This window comes from Lynx rufus, unplaced genomic scaffold, assembly GCF_022079265.1.
Source record: "Lynx rufus isolate CCGP_SWC_20201006 ecotype Redwood Valley unplaced genomic scaffold, mLynRuf1.p SCAF_11, whole genome shotgun sequence".
Classification (NCBI taxonomy): Eukaryota; Metazoa; Chordata; class Mammalia; order Carnivora; family Felidae; genus Lynx; species Lynx rufus.
Window position 1 is genome coordinate 59,397,970 of NW_025814825.1, and position 12,700 is coordinate 59,410,669.

Here is a 12,700-nt window from a genome sequence, read left to right on the forward strand (position 1 = left end):
GGAAGCTTATAACTTGCCATGTTGGCAGGGTTCAAACATTGCCAATTTCATAGCTCAGACGAACACGTGACCTTGTCCTTGTTTTGGTTTTTCACGGATCTTGAGCAAGTTTGTCTGTGTAGGTAGACTTTTCCCTTCTGAATAAATCGCTACATCTTGGCCACCTGAGACCAGTTTCCTCCGTCCCCTGCATGCCCCTCTCTGCAGTCTCTGTAACTCCAGAGCCATTGGCCACTGGGGGGGATTCATGACCCAGATCGAAGGCCCTCGGATGGCGTTGGGGTGGTGTTTATGGCCTTTCCTCTAGTTTATTAACTAGCCTGAGTTCTGCTCGGGTCAAGCTCAAAAGCAGTTTCCGTTCTCTGAACATAGGTTTGCTTTGTGGAGGGACATAGGGTAAGAATGTTCTGGGAAGGAACTGATAAGCCAGTTCAGGGTTAACTGTGTGGAGCCAGCCCCCCTTGCTGAACGTGTGAAGGTCAGGATGTTTAGGGCCTGTTCACACTCTCATATGGGCTGAGTTTCACATGCTGGTTTATCTCGAGAGAGACTAGAAATAGCTCGAGGGGCCTGCCTTGGAGCTTCCAGCCAATTTGCAAGCCTGTCTGGGCACCTTGGGACTCAGGCTTTGCAGCAGCTGCATCTCCGAGGAGTGTATCTCCCATTGCTGAGACTGTCTTATGGAGGGAAGCACAGGCCTCTGCTGGCCTGCTGTCCGGGGCCCCGACCGGCCGAGCTTAGCTCTCCAGAGCAACAGTGTCAAAGTGCTTTCTCCCCTCTAGCTTGTATCTGGCTTTCCATCTGAATCGAGTCTTTGGCCGTAGCCTTTGCCCTATTACGTGATTGTGTGCACTTGGGAATTCAAGAAGGAAGAAAATCAAGAGCCTGTGAGGAAAGCCTGTTGTGCTAATACCTTCCAGATGGCGATACGAAATGGGAGATAAGGTGGTGTCGCCCATCTGGCCCGACAGGACGTGCTGTGTTCTGCCCGGGCTTGGGGGATATTATCGCCCTCCGTGACAGCCAGGTCACTCTGGTGTCTGTCTTTGGGCAGGGGCTTAGCTTGGCACCTCCGGCCGATCTCCGAAATGCAGTTCGCTATCAGGTCAGTGGGGGATCTGCCGGGAAGGACTCAAAAGCCCGGAACAGGCAATCAAAAGGTAACAGTTACCTGGCAGCATCTCGCCATGGCTGAACTCACAGGCCTGTCCGGCTGAACGCAAGCCCTGGATGGACATCGTCCGTGTTTCTCTGGTTCCTGTGTGGGGCGGAAACTGCATCCGAATGGTTAGGAGACCAGTTGTTGTTTGTGGGGACCTGGGTGAGGCACCGAATCGGAGATGGCGAAGTCTGGCCATTAGCCATGGCTCGCCGTCTGCGTTAGGAAGGATTCTAAGGTCTTGTCCACCTGGGCCTAGCAGGAAAGAGTGCCATGATCAGTAAGTCATGTCTGTCTGCTGGAAGGAGGTGTGGTGGCTCATGTGGCCTCTTCTTGTTAACTCTTCTCTTGAACAAAAAAGGCTTAAATTAAGTCAACATTTCCTTCATCTTCCGAAAAGATAAACATGCTGTGAATGTGAATTCAGCTTCTTTGTTATTCCACTAAGCCTTGGAAAACATTAATTCCTTAAATGAGAAAAGGGAGCTCAGAGTTTTATTAAAAAGGCCTTCAGACACCCTACCCCAGCCCATTTTATAGAAGAAATCGAGGCAAGAGAAAGTTAGTACCACGCAGAAATGAAATGAGAATTCAAGTGTGAGGCCTGCATCGGGGTGCCCTGGCCTCCTCTGTGCCGGCTCGGTGGCCGTCCGGGAGTTCCCGCTGAGGGCTGGCAGGGGTGCTGGCCATTGCCAAGGGCCCGGCTCCCTGACCGCGATGTCTGAGGACGAGCCCCTGCTGGTCAGGGAGGCTTGGGTACAGACAGAAGCTGGCACAGAGGGGCTGAACTGTCCCCACCTTGTCTAGCAACGCTGTCCCCCGGGGCAGCTCAGGCTCGGGGCGGGGTGGGGGGCAGTACAGGGACCCTGTGTAAGTTCCTGCTTGGCGTCTAGAACCAGGGCTGGCCCTGTGGGCAGGCCACCCAGACAGTCGCCCAGGGCCCTGTGCTTATTTCAATGGTGTGCTGTCACCATCCTGAGATTCTTGATCCTTCTGGAATGCGGCGCTCTGCATTTTCACTTTGCATTCCATTTTGCCCTCGAGTCAGGTTACTGGTCCTGCCTCAGACTGGGATTCCAAGAAGATTGCACAGGTGTCCTGCTGTCGGTGGCCTATGTGTTGGGGACGCAGGGAAGGAGCTGTCCTGTGTTGAGCACTGTTCATGTGCCAGGCTCTGTGCTGGGGGCTGGAGAGGCCACAGTGGCTGAGACTTTAGTAGGGGAGCAGGACACCTTAGCTGAAAACGAGGTGCTCAGAGGTGGGGCCGGGCCCAGCCTGGCCATGCAGGATGGGCACATTACCCCCACCTGGGGAAGGGGTAGTTTGGTGGCCCCTCAGGATGATTATGGGGTGGGCTGGGAGGGGGCGAGAGACGTAGGCATTCAGGGGCACAGTCCGCTTGAGCCAAGGCACAGAAGCAGCCTGGAGCGTCAGGGGGCCAGCTTGGTGGGGTTGGAGCAGAGAGGACAAACCTGGGAGGGGACAGGGACAGAGATGGGGTGTGGGAGGCCAGGGAGTTTTTTTCACCTGGGTTCCTAAGGCTGCAGAAAGTTGGGGAGGCTTTCAGGCAGGGCAAGGAAGGACCTTATCAGAACTCGAGCTGGGTTATCCTGGTGACCGTGGGGGTAGGTGTGAGGGGACAGAGGAGGCAGGCAGAGGGGGACGTGCAGGAGCCCTGCTCAGAGAGGTCGTAGCCGCCGTCACCAACAGAGGTGGCCGGGACAGAGAGGTTCCGGAAGGAGAAGGAGGTGACTCAGCAGGAAGGGGTGATGGAGAGATGAGGACAATCCCAGCTTCTGGCGCTGGTCTGAGTCACTGAGCGCTTCCCTGTTGGGGCCTGACCCCCCGACCCCTGGCAATGGGCCAGCAGCCAGCTGGAGGCGGGGAGGGAGGGGGGGCTCTGTTCTTAACAGAGCAGTTGATTCATTTGTTTGGTACCTTTGGCTCAGAGAGCCTGGTGCGGGAAGGGTGTGGCCCTGGTGGTGGGCCAGCAGGAGGGAGGGTGAAGGGCGCAGGCTCCATGGCCTCCAGGCTAGATCCGAGGGGACCCCCAGTGTTCCCAGGGCAGGGAAGTACCTGTCACCTGTGGGCACGCTCCTCAGCGGAGTGTGACTGTCAGTGCTCTTCGCCCATGGATTTGGCTTTGCTCTGGGGCCACAGATCCCAGGCCGCGTCTCCCACTCTCTCCGCCAGCGTTTTCAAAGACGGAAACCTTCCCCTGCCCTTCCCCTGCCCAGAGTTTTCTGGAAACAGCAGAACCACGGTCTGTATCGCCTTCCTCCAGCTCACATTAAATCAAACCAGATCTTTACGGGGCTTGCCGAGCAGGGAGCACTGTCACTCCCGTAGGAACCGAAATCGGGGACTAGTAAATTTCTGTCCACTTGTGCACTGGCCTTGCTCCAGGCTTACCCATGGTCGTTACGCTCTGGTCTCTGTTTTTCTCCTCATTACACGGGGGAAGAAGGTATCCTGGGCTCCCGCTCTGCCTCTGTTCCTGACACCCGGCCTGGTCGTGCCCAGTTGGGACACTCCATCTCTCCCTGTCCCTCTGCCTGTTAATCCAGTGCTCACTGTGGGCGGCCTGGCTACATGTTGCGACTATATGACTTCAGCTGAGTGACCTCAACTCTCTGCGCCTCAGTTTCCTTCCTTCTTTGTAAAGTGGGGGGTGGTGACATTTGCCTCAGAGGGTTGTTGTGAAGGTTATTCGAGGTCCAATGTGTAAAGTGTTTGGCACAGGACCAGGTACCCGGCGCCGGGCATGCTGGACCGGCCGCCTACCATAAGGTACCAGGGACAGGGCGCACGGGACCAGGCACACCAGACCGAGCTCCCAGTGGGGTTGAGCTTCTGCTGTTTTTGCGGCTGTCGATTAGTAATGCCCAAGCCGGGGCGCGGAGGCTGAGGGATTGCTGGCTTGGGGAAGGGCTGCAAGTCTAGGAGCAGCCCAGGCGGCGCATGTTGTAGGCGCTGAGGGAGGCCGGCCTGGTGGGAGCAGAGCACATGAGGGCCAGGGCGGTGGAACCGGGGGTTGAGGCCGAGGCGGACCCCGTCGTACCTGCTAAGCAGCGACGGGGAATTGGAGCGAGAGTTCGAGGGGTGTGAGGGCGCCCCTGGCAGCTGTGCTCCACACCAGGAGGCCAACCACGTAGGTGGAGCTGGTGGAGATGGATGGAAATTAGCAGAACATTCTTGACACTGAGACCCAGGGGTCCTGTATTTCTGCCATCCGGGGGGCTTCCTGCAGGGGTTCCCACCCAGAGGGAAGAAATGAGCCCTCTACCAGAGGCCCGGAAACCTCAGATCCTGGCTCCAACCTCAGGCCTGGTTTCAGGCCCTTGGTGCTGACTCACATAATTGTAACTGGGCCGCCTTCGGCCCTGCCAGCTTCCCTGTGGGCAGCAGAGTGGACGGCTGGAGGGAGGCTGGGAGGGCCGACCACCCCCCCCCGAAAACTGTTCCCAAGCTTTAGTCTGTGGACGGCACCGCGAGCCTTGCTTTTTGCCAGAGTTGAACATCAAACCTGTTTTGAGCTCTTTGCTTGAGGGTGTGTTTGCAGGTGGGTACCCAGGGGCCCTCTCTGCACTCCGGGTGTTTCCCTGGATGTCCAGCAGGGGGCGCTCACCCACTGAATGTGGGATGCCGCTCTGCTATAGATCTCTGAGCACCCGCCCCCCCCACCTCCAACCTCTCAAAGGGTCCCCACAGGTCCCTGGTGCAAGTTCCTTGGTTACCTTTCAGCCTTTTGGCCTTGACTTTTATCAGCCTCGGATTTTAGGGGGTGTATCCCAGGGCGTTTGCAAAGCTGTATCGTAGTCCTCGATTCACAGAATTCACTGCCTATAAAAAATGATTCGAAATGATCATACAAAAGTCCCCTCCCCAGAAGAAAAATCACACAAGACAACTCACAGAGTGTCCTGAGCACCCGCACTGCCTCCATCAAGGAAACACCAGGTTCTGCTGAAACCTCACACACGAGGCATCCACGCCTGACCAGGGGGCTGTGGCACCGGAGGGTGCCTCCACTGTGTCTAAGCAAAGGCCCTGGGGAACCGGGCCCGGGATTGAGGGAAGCCATGTGCTGGGTCTTTAAACAGCCCATCCCACATGTGTGGGGTGAATTGGGTGGGGTGAGGGGGCCTGATGAATGTGCCATTAATGAGCCAAGTTCCACTGGGAATAATTCTCCCTTTGTGTCCCCAGCACCTCCCCAGCTGCTGCCTGTGCGGATCTCACTCCCCGAGCCTCAGAACATGTGTCTTTGCCTTCTGCCCCAGCTGGTGATGGAGTAGAAGCTTCCGCTCTCTCCTGCCAGGGTCTGGCCAAGGACTTAAGCAGGTATTGTACTCCACTTTCCCTCCACGGTTGCTGGAGAGGAGGGGCCTGGTGGTCTCTTCCCCCAGGCCTTGGACTCAGCTGCCATCGGGGATGGCGCCAGCAAGATGTTGACAATCTGGATCTGTGATGCCATGAATTTGGGCTGTAGCCGATGTGGAGTTTACCCCTGCAGGCAGGTGTCTGTGTCACCATGGGGATGTCCTTCGTGAGTGAGTGTATTATCAGGGGTCTCCAGAGAAACAGATCCAATAGGAGGTATATATACATACAGACAGAGAAACGTATGTTAAGGACTTGGCTCATGTGAATCTGGGGAACTGACAAGTCTAAAATCTTCAGGGGGCGGGGGGTGGTAGGGGCAGCAGGCTGGAGAGCCAGGGAAGGGCCAAAGCTGTAGCTCAAGTCTGAAGGCCATCTGCTGGCAGAATCCCTCTTCCTTGGGGGACCTCAGTTCCCATTTACTGATGTATTGACTCATCTATTTCTATCAATGTGGACTTGGGGTTATCTATTTTATACTTTGGGTTATAATAAAATAACACTTTATTCTTTTTATTGGCCCAAAGTATCTTCGCTTTGGCCATTGGGCCATTCATTCATTGGCTCCCAGGGCTTTATGTTGAGGGGGTCCAGCAGCCCTGAGGCAGGATAGAGATACAATCAGATGTGCATTTTTGTTTTTATTTTAATGTTTATTTATTTTTAAGAGGTAGAACATGAGCAGGGGAGGGGCAGAGAGAGAGGGAGACACAGAATCGGAAGCAGGCTCCAGGCTCCGAGCTGTCAGCACAGAGCCTGACGCGGGGCTCGAACTCACAGACCGTGAGATCATGATCTGAGCTGAAATCGGACACTCAAACTGACTGAACCACCCGGGCGCCCCAAATTTGCATTTTTAAAGGCTCTCTCTCTAGCTGCCTGGCAGGGCAGGACTGGATTCTGCACTGACCAAGACTGTCCTGAGGCTCTGTGTCCTGCCCAGGGCCAAGACGAGACCAGGCGTGGCTGCGGTTAAAAACACCCTCCACTGCACCTGCAGACTTTGCTAAGTCCTCTCTCTCCCTGGCTGCTTTTAGCCACGGGGCTGTGGCCTAGATCCAGGGATCCAAATAAAACTTGTCTTTTCTCCTCTGGTGTGGGTCCCGGAGGTTCTCAACTTAAGTTTCAAAAACGCACAGATGAAAATTTCATTTTGCTGAAATGGAAGTTGTTTACGAGCCTGGGCCGGAGAGTCTGAGGTCCTCGTTGGTCTCATGGTTTGGAGCTACATCGTGCATCTGTTCCCATTTGCAGCCAGGCTTCTCTTGCTGGAGCTGGCGCGCCTTCTTTGTGTTTTCGCCGTGCACACGCGTGGTGCAGTCTCTCCCCGCTCCCCCCACCTCTGTGGTTTTGTCTTTTCCTCTTTGGGCTTGGAGGGGAGTGGCGGGGCAGTGAGGCCTGGTGTCTTGACAAAGAAGGCCCGGGGCACATCTTATTACCGAACGGACAGATGTTCTGTTCTTGCAAGCATGCTGGGCGGCTTCCTGCTGCCTCGTCCTGCTTCTAATGGCTGCTGTGGAAATGATGACACAACCCCACGTTTCCAGCGCAAATGGCTTTTCTCTGGGAATTTTCACACCCCCTCCCTTCCCCCATCCCCGTTGGTAATCATTAGGGCACAAGCCTTTGGGAGAACAGATGTGACTTTGAGAGAGGCCACGGGGAGGAGAGAGAGCTCCGTGTGCAACCCTGCCTGAAGCAAAGGGCTTGTCCTGGGAGGGACGCTGTCCACTGCGGTGGCTGGGCTTCTGGCCTTCCCTTCGCCTCCGGCCCTGCCCTCTGCAGCCTCCACACTCAGCAGACCCCCTGACCCATAAGAGCATTCTAGACAGCATCCTGTAATGGTGAGCTCTAAGAGGCTGCAGCCAGGCAGAGAGTCAATGATAAAGAATTTCTAGCAATACAAGTCCAAAGCCCTCACTCATGCCAAGGCAGCTACAGCTGACCACGGGTTTTTGGAGCCTCTGGAGGCTTGTGGCAAAGAGCCTGGTATGTTGGTACCTGGGCCGGTGGGGGAAGAGGGGTGAACCTGAGCAAACAACATCCCTGTTCAGAACTGACTGACCTGCCTGTCGGCCTGCTGGGGACAGCTGTCCCACGGGAACTGGTAACTTGGAAGCCTGGCCAAGGGCTGCCTGGAAAGACCTGGAAGAAATGAGATTAAGAAGCAGTTTCCTGCAAGGAGGAAGTGATCCCATGCTGATGCGAGGCCCAGGGCATAACACCCCTGAGAAATGCCACCCCAAACTGCAGCCTGGGATTGGGGGGGGGGGGACAGGCAGGTGGCCTTGGTGAGATGTCCCCCGGGCCCTGCCTGCATCGGGCAGCCCCAGATTTGTCCACACTTCTCCCGGACTTGAGGGATTTTCCTGGCAGGAGCTGGACTGCGTGTCTCCCTCACCCCACCCGGGGTGGCACCCTCTTCCCCCAGGTTAGAGACGTGAACCCCTTCAGAAGTGGTCCACGCCCTCGTCCTCGGAGCCAGCACATGTGCGAGCTCCCAGCTGAGTAGTTAATTCTGCAGGTGGGGTCGGGACCATCCTCTGTGTTTTAAAGATGTCGGGTTGCTGAGGCTGAGGCTCTCTGGCAACAGGAGCTTCCCCGAGCGGACTCGGGTCTGACCCAGCTCGTTCCTTATTTACATATGCCACCTGCCATTACAGTCATTCTCCTGCCTGAAAGACCCACTTCTTACAGGGCAGACCGGGCACGGGTATGCTGTAGAGCGTCACCCTCCTGGCGGGACCAGCACAGGCCATCCGAGTGGGGCTTCGGGCCGCTGGCCCATCTCAGGAATGGGAACCGGTGTGGGGGCAGCTGGGCGGGCTTGTCCGGAAGCTGTACCCTGCTGGCTTCGGCCGAGGAGCACAGTGGAGGGAGGCCGCTCCTTCCCCAGGGTAGTAGGTAGAAGTTGGCCGCCTCCGTCTGGGCAGAGCAGGTGTGGAGGGGTGGGGCCGGAGACCCTAGCCCCATAGTTCTTTTTCCCTCTTCTGGAAAGGAGGGGTGGGCAGCCAGGCGGGGCTTCTCTGGGGGGCCCCGGAGGAAGTACAGAGCATCAGCTTTGTGACCTCAGCCGGACTGGAGTCCCGGGACCCCTAGGGTAGCCTGGAAGGGAGTCCGACCTGACGTGGGGTTCGGTGAGGAGCCAGTGAGGGCGTGGCCGGGGGTGCCCAGCGCAGCTCCCAGAAGGTGGAGGGTTTCAGGGCCGCGGGGTCTGGGAGCTCCCCCTCCATTCCTGGTAACCCCCTTGGTCCCATGTTATGTTGGCTGCTGTGTGCTAGTTTTCGAGTTTGGCTTTTCTTCCAAGCCAAGCGTATGCCTTGGAGCCTCCAGCCCCAGCTGGAGGTGGGAAGAGAGGGGTTGCCAGCAGCAGGCCGGTCATGGACTGCCTGAGGGGAGGTGGAGAAATAGACCCGAAATCCAAGACAGGGCCCCAGGGAGGTGGGGTGGAGGAAGGGCTTCTCACCAGCACAGGCCTGGCTCAGGGCCCTTCCCCGCCTAGCATGGCTCCTGCCAGTGTCAGTTAGTCAGCTTCTCTTATTCTTTAGCTCGTGAGATGCAGTCACAGGCCTGCTACAGCAGCTGCAGGAAGTGATGAGTGCTCTCTGGTCCGTTAATGAGCTGTGTGACCTTCGACAAGTTACTTGACCTCTCTGAGCCGTCGTTTGCCCATCTTTAAAACAAGGCTAGTAGTACCCACATCTTGGAGGTAATTGTGAGGAGAAAATGAGGTATGTGAAGAATGTAGCTCAGGGCTTGACAAATGGGAGGCATTTAATTAACGTGGGCTCTCCCCTGACATCCATCAGTGCTGGGAGTGCCGGGGGAGAGGAGACGACACAGCAGTGATCCAGCATGTAAACTCTCCAACTGGCTGAGAACAGAAGAGCCAGAAGAGAGTCTCCTCTGCCTGGAGGAGTCGGGGAGGCTTCCAAAGGGGAGAGCCGTGACTTCATGGGTTTTCCAGGTGTTTGCTGAGGGTGAAGAAGGAAAAGGTACTTCAGGGAGGGGGAGCTCTGTGTACCGCAGCCTCGGGGGGAGGTGGTGATGCCCAGCAGATTTAGGCGGCGGGTCAGGAGAGGCCTGGATGGACTGGAGGGGGCAACACAGGTGGTTGTGGGCCGAGTAGTGAGGTTAGCGGGAAGGGACGCAGGCATGGCGGGCGGTGGTCAGGTTTGGGGGTGAGCCTGTAGCCAGACTGAGGAGTCTGCTGGGACCCACAGTGTGAAAGAAAGATTGTTTCCCTGGTATTTTTTTAAATTTTTTAACGTTTATTAATTTTTGAGAGACAGAGTGCAAGCGGGGGAGGGGCAGTGAGAAAGAGAGAGACACACACAGAATCCGAAGCGGGCTCCAGGCTCTGAGCTGTCAGCCCAGAGCCTGACATGGGGCCTGAACCCACGGACTGTGAGATCATGACATGAGCTGAAGTTGGATACCCACCGACTGAGCCACCCAGTAGCCCCAGATTGTTTCCCCTTTAAAGCAGGGGAGAGTCAGGACTGAGTTTGGGGGTGGGGAAAATCTCTGATGGCCAAGGGGAACCTGGATGGTGAGAAGAGGCTGGAGGTCATGGGGCCAGTGGAGGTTGGTACTGTGGCCGAGGTGGGAGGTGATGGTGGACTGAACTAGGGCAGTGGCTGTGGGGCCTGAGAGGCTCTGAATCTGTCTTTGCGGCTTTCGTTCCCCCCTTCCTTCCTTCCTTTTATCCTTCCTTCCTCCTTCCCTCCCTCCTTCCCTCCCTTTCTTCCTTCTTTCTTTCCTCCCTCCCTCCCTCACGTTTATTGAGCTTCTGTTCTATGCAGGCCTCACAAGCTGTTGCTGGGGATACAGTATTGACCCTGCAGACATGGGCCATACTTCTGAGGGGACTCTGCAGGGACAGCGATTCCTGGGCTGGGCTATGGTTCCAGGCGGGGGCTCCCAGGACCTTGGGCTTAGCACCGGCATTTCCTCCCTGTGCAGCCCAAGGCTGGGGCTCAGGAGGGCAGGGGTGTAATTCCCCATGGGGCTCAGGACGGCAGGGGTGTAATTCCCCATGCAGTTCCACCCAGCATGCAGTCCCAGCTTTTCATGTCCTGGCTACAAGGCAGAGGAGGCCGGCTCTTTGGGGATGGCTTGCCCACTTTGTGCCCCGAATAAGTGCCCCTTCTTCTGACTTTAAAAATCCATCTCATTGAGCATCCTTGCCTGGTGGCTTTGCAAACCATAGGATCCTGTGACCTTTCTCAGGTTTAGAAAGATGGGGGCTTCCCTCCCTCCCCCTTTTTACTGTCCCCATTTTAAAGATGGGAAAAGTGAGGCCCAGTGAGGTCAGGACCTTGCCTGAGGTTACAAGCTCTGAGAGCAAAGTTGTGGTGGGAACCATTTGGGTCGGGTGTCTCAGCAGACTCCTCCTCCAGGGAGCCTGCCCAATTTCTAACTCCTCCTCCTGAATGAGGAGCTCTGGGCTTGGTATCCCTGCATGCTGTGAGAGTCGGTGAGGCTGGGACACTGAGTGCTCCCCGGGACAGAATGACTTCTTGCTGTTCCGTGAAACAGCACAGCAGCAGCCGCAGCTGACGTGTATTGAGCGCTTGCTGTATGCCTGGCATTGCTATACTAAGAACATTTTGTATGTTATTTCACTTACACCTTGCAATATCCACGTTGGTGGGAAGGTCCTATTGATTTTTACTGCACAAATGAGGAAACTGAGGATCAGAGGGGTTCAGTAACTTCTCTGAGTCAGTTTAAGGATTCAGGTAAATGAGAAATTTCCCCTATTATCCATTAATCTTTCTGAATTAGGTGAATGAGGAAGTGAGTTTAATTCAAACCTCATTCCTGGGCACCCCACCCTCCCCTCCCCACCAAAATCACACACGGGCAAAGCAAGACTTGTCGATGGGGGGATGGGGGGGTGGAGCTGAGGTCGGGAAGCTGGGGGGCGTGGCTCTGGGCTTTGCATGTGACAGCAGTGGGAAGACCTAGGATCATTTCCGTGATTCTCCGTAAGCTCTGGCCTCAGTTGGAGAGAGTTTCAGTTTTGGCCTCTCTCCTCTGTGCCCCTGATTACGGGTCTGTCCACCCGGATATCCACCCATCCCTGTGTCCGCATAGTGGCCAAGAGCCTCCCATGTGCCCAGCTGTGGGCTAAGCACTGGGCATTCCGTGGGGCATATGGGAGTTGTGGCCTCAGCCCTCCAGGAGCCCACCTTGCCCAAACTTGTTTCCTAAGGAGAAACCGGATGCCAAGGACACTGGAGGGCGGGGGGGGGGGTTGCTACCCTGGGATGAAGGGGTGAGAGCAGGCCCCTCTGGTCAGCTGCTGACCTCCCAGAAACAAAGGAGCCACGCCGTGTTGGAGAGCAGAGGCATGTTCCCAGGCTGGGCAGTCGCTGCACCGTGGAAATGCTCATGCGAAGGAGAAACCCTTCATCTCTTTGTGGATTAATAACTTCAAGAGATGCAAAACCATGTAAATATAGCGGGCGCTTTATTCTGCGTCAAAACTGAATACGTACCCGGCCTCTGAAAGCTGGCTAGGAAACCCGGTGGTACCTCTCACACGTGCTTCCTTAAAGTCAGCGGATGAGGCAGGAATTGGGTCGGTCTGTTGTCAGGGAAAGATTGTCTTCACGTGGACAAATCAGTTCCTGAAAATCTGAGTATTTCGGGAAAATAATCCCTTATCTTCAGACACAGTTACAGGCTAATTGCATCCAGCGACGACTAGACAGGGTGTGGATGGAATTACACAGACAGGCCCGCTGGGAAGGTTATGAAAAGAGGGTATTATTTTTAGGGCATGGTAACGCACACACGCGTGCGTGCACACACACACGTCTGTGCACACACACACACACACACACACAGCGCACAGCACACGCCTCAGACGCTATGCTAATTATGCTATCAGTAGGTGCTCGCGATGCTATTTCTGGCCCAGCCGTTCTGGATTCTGTTCTGTCACGGAGCCTTGAGTCAGCAGTTCTGGTCCTCGGCGCCTGGCTTTGGCTGCACCGCTCACAACGAGGGCAGCCCCATGGCAGGCTCCGTGTCACTGCTCCTCAGGCACGGAGAGTCGTGCCCCCTCGGACCAGCCGCCCTGTGCCCTGCCTAGCGAGGACAGTGAGAGAAGAAGCGAGGCACTTGGAGCCTCTGGCTGCACCCGTT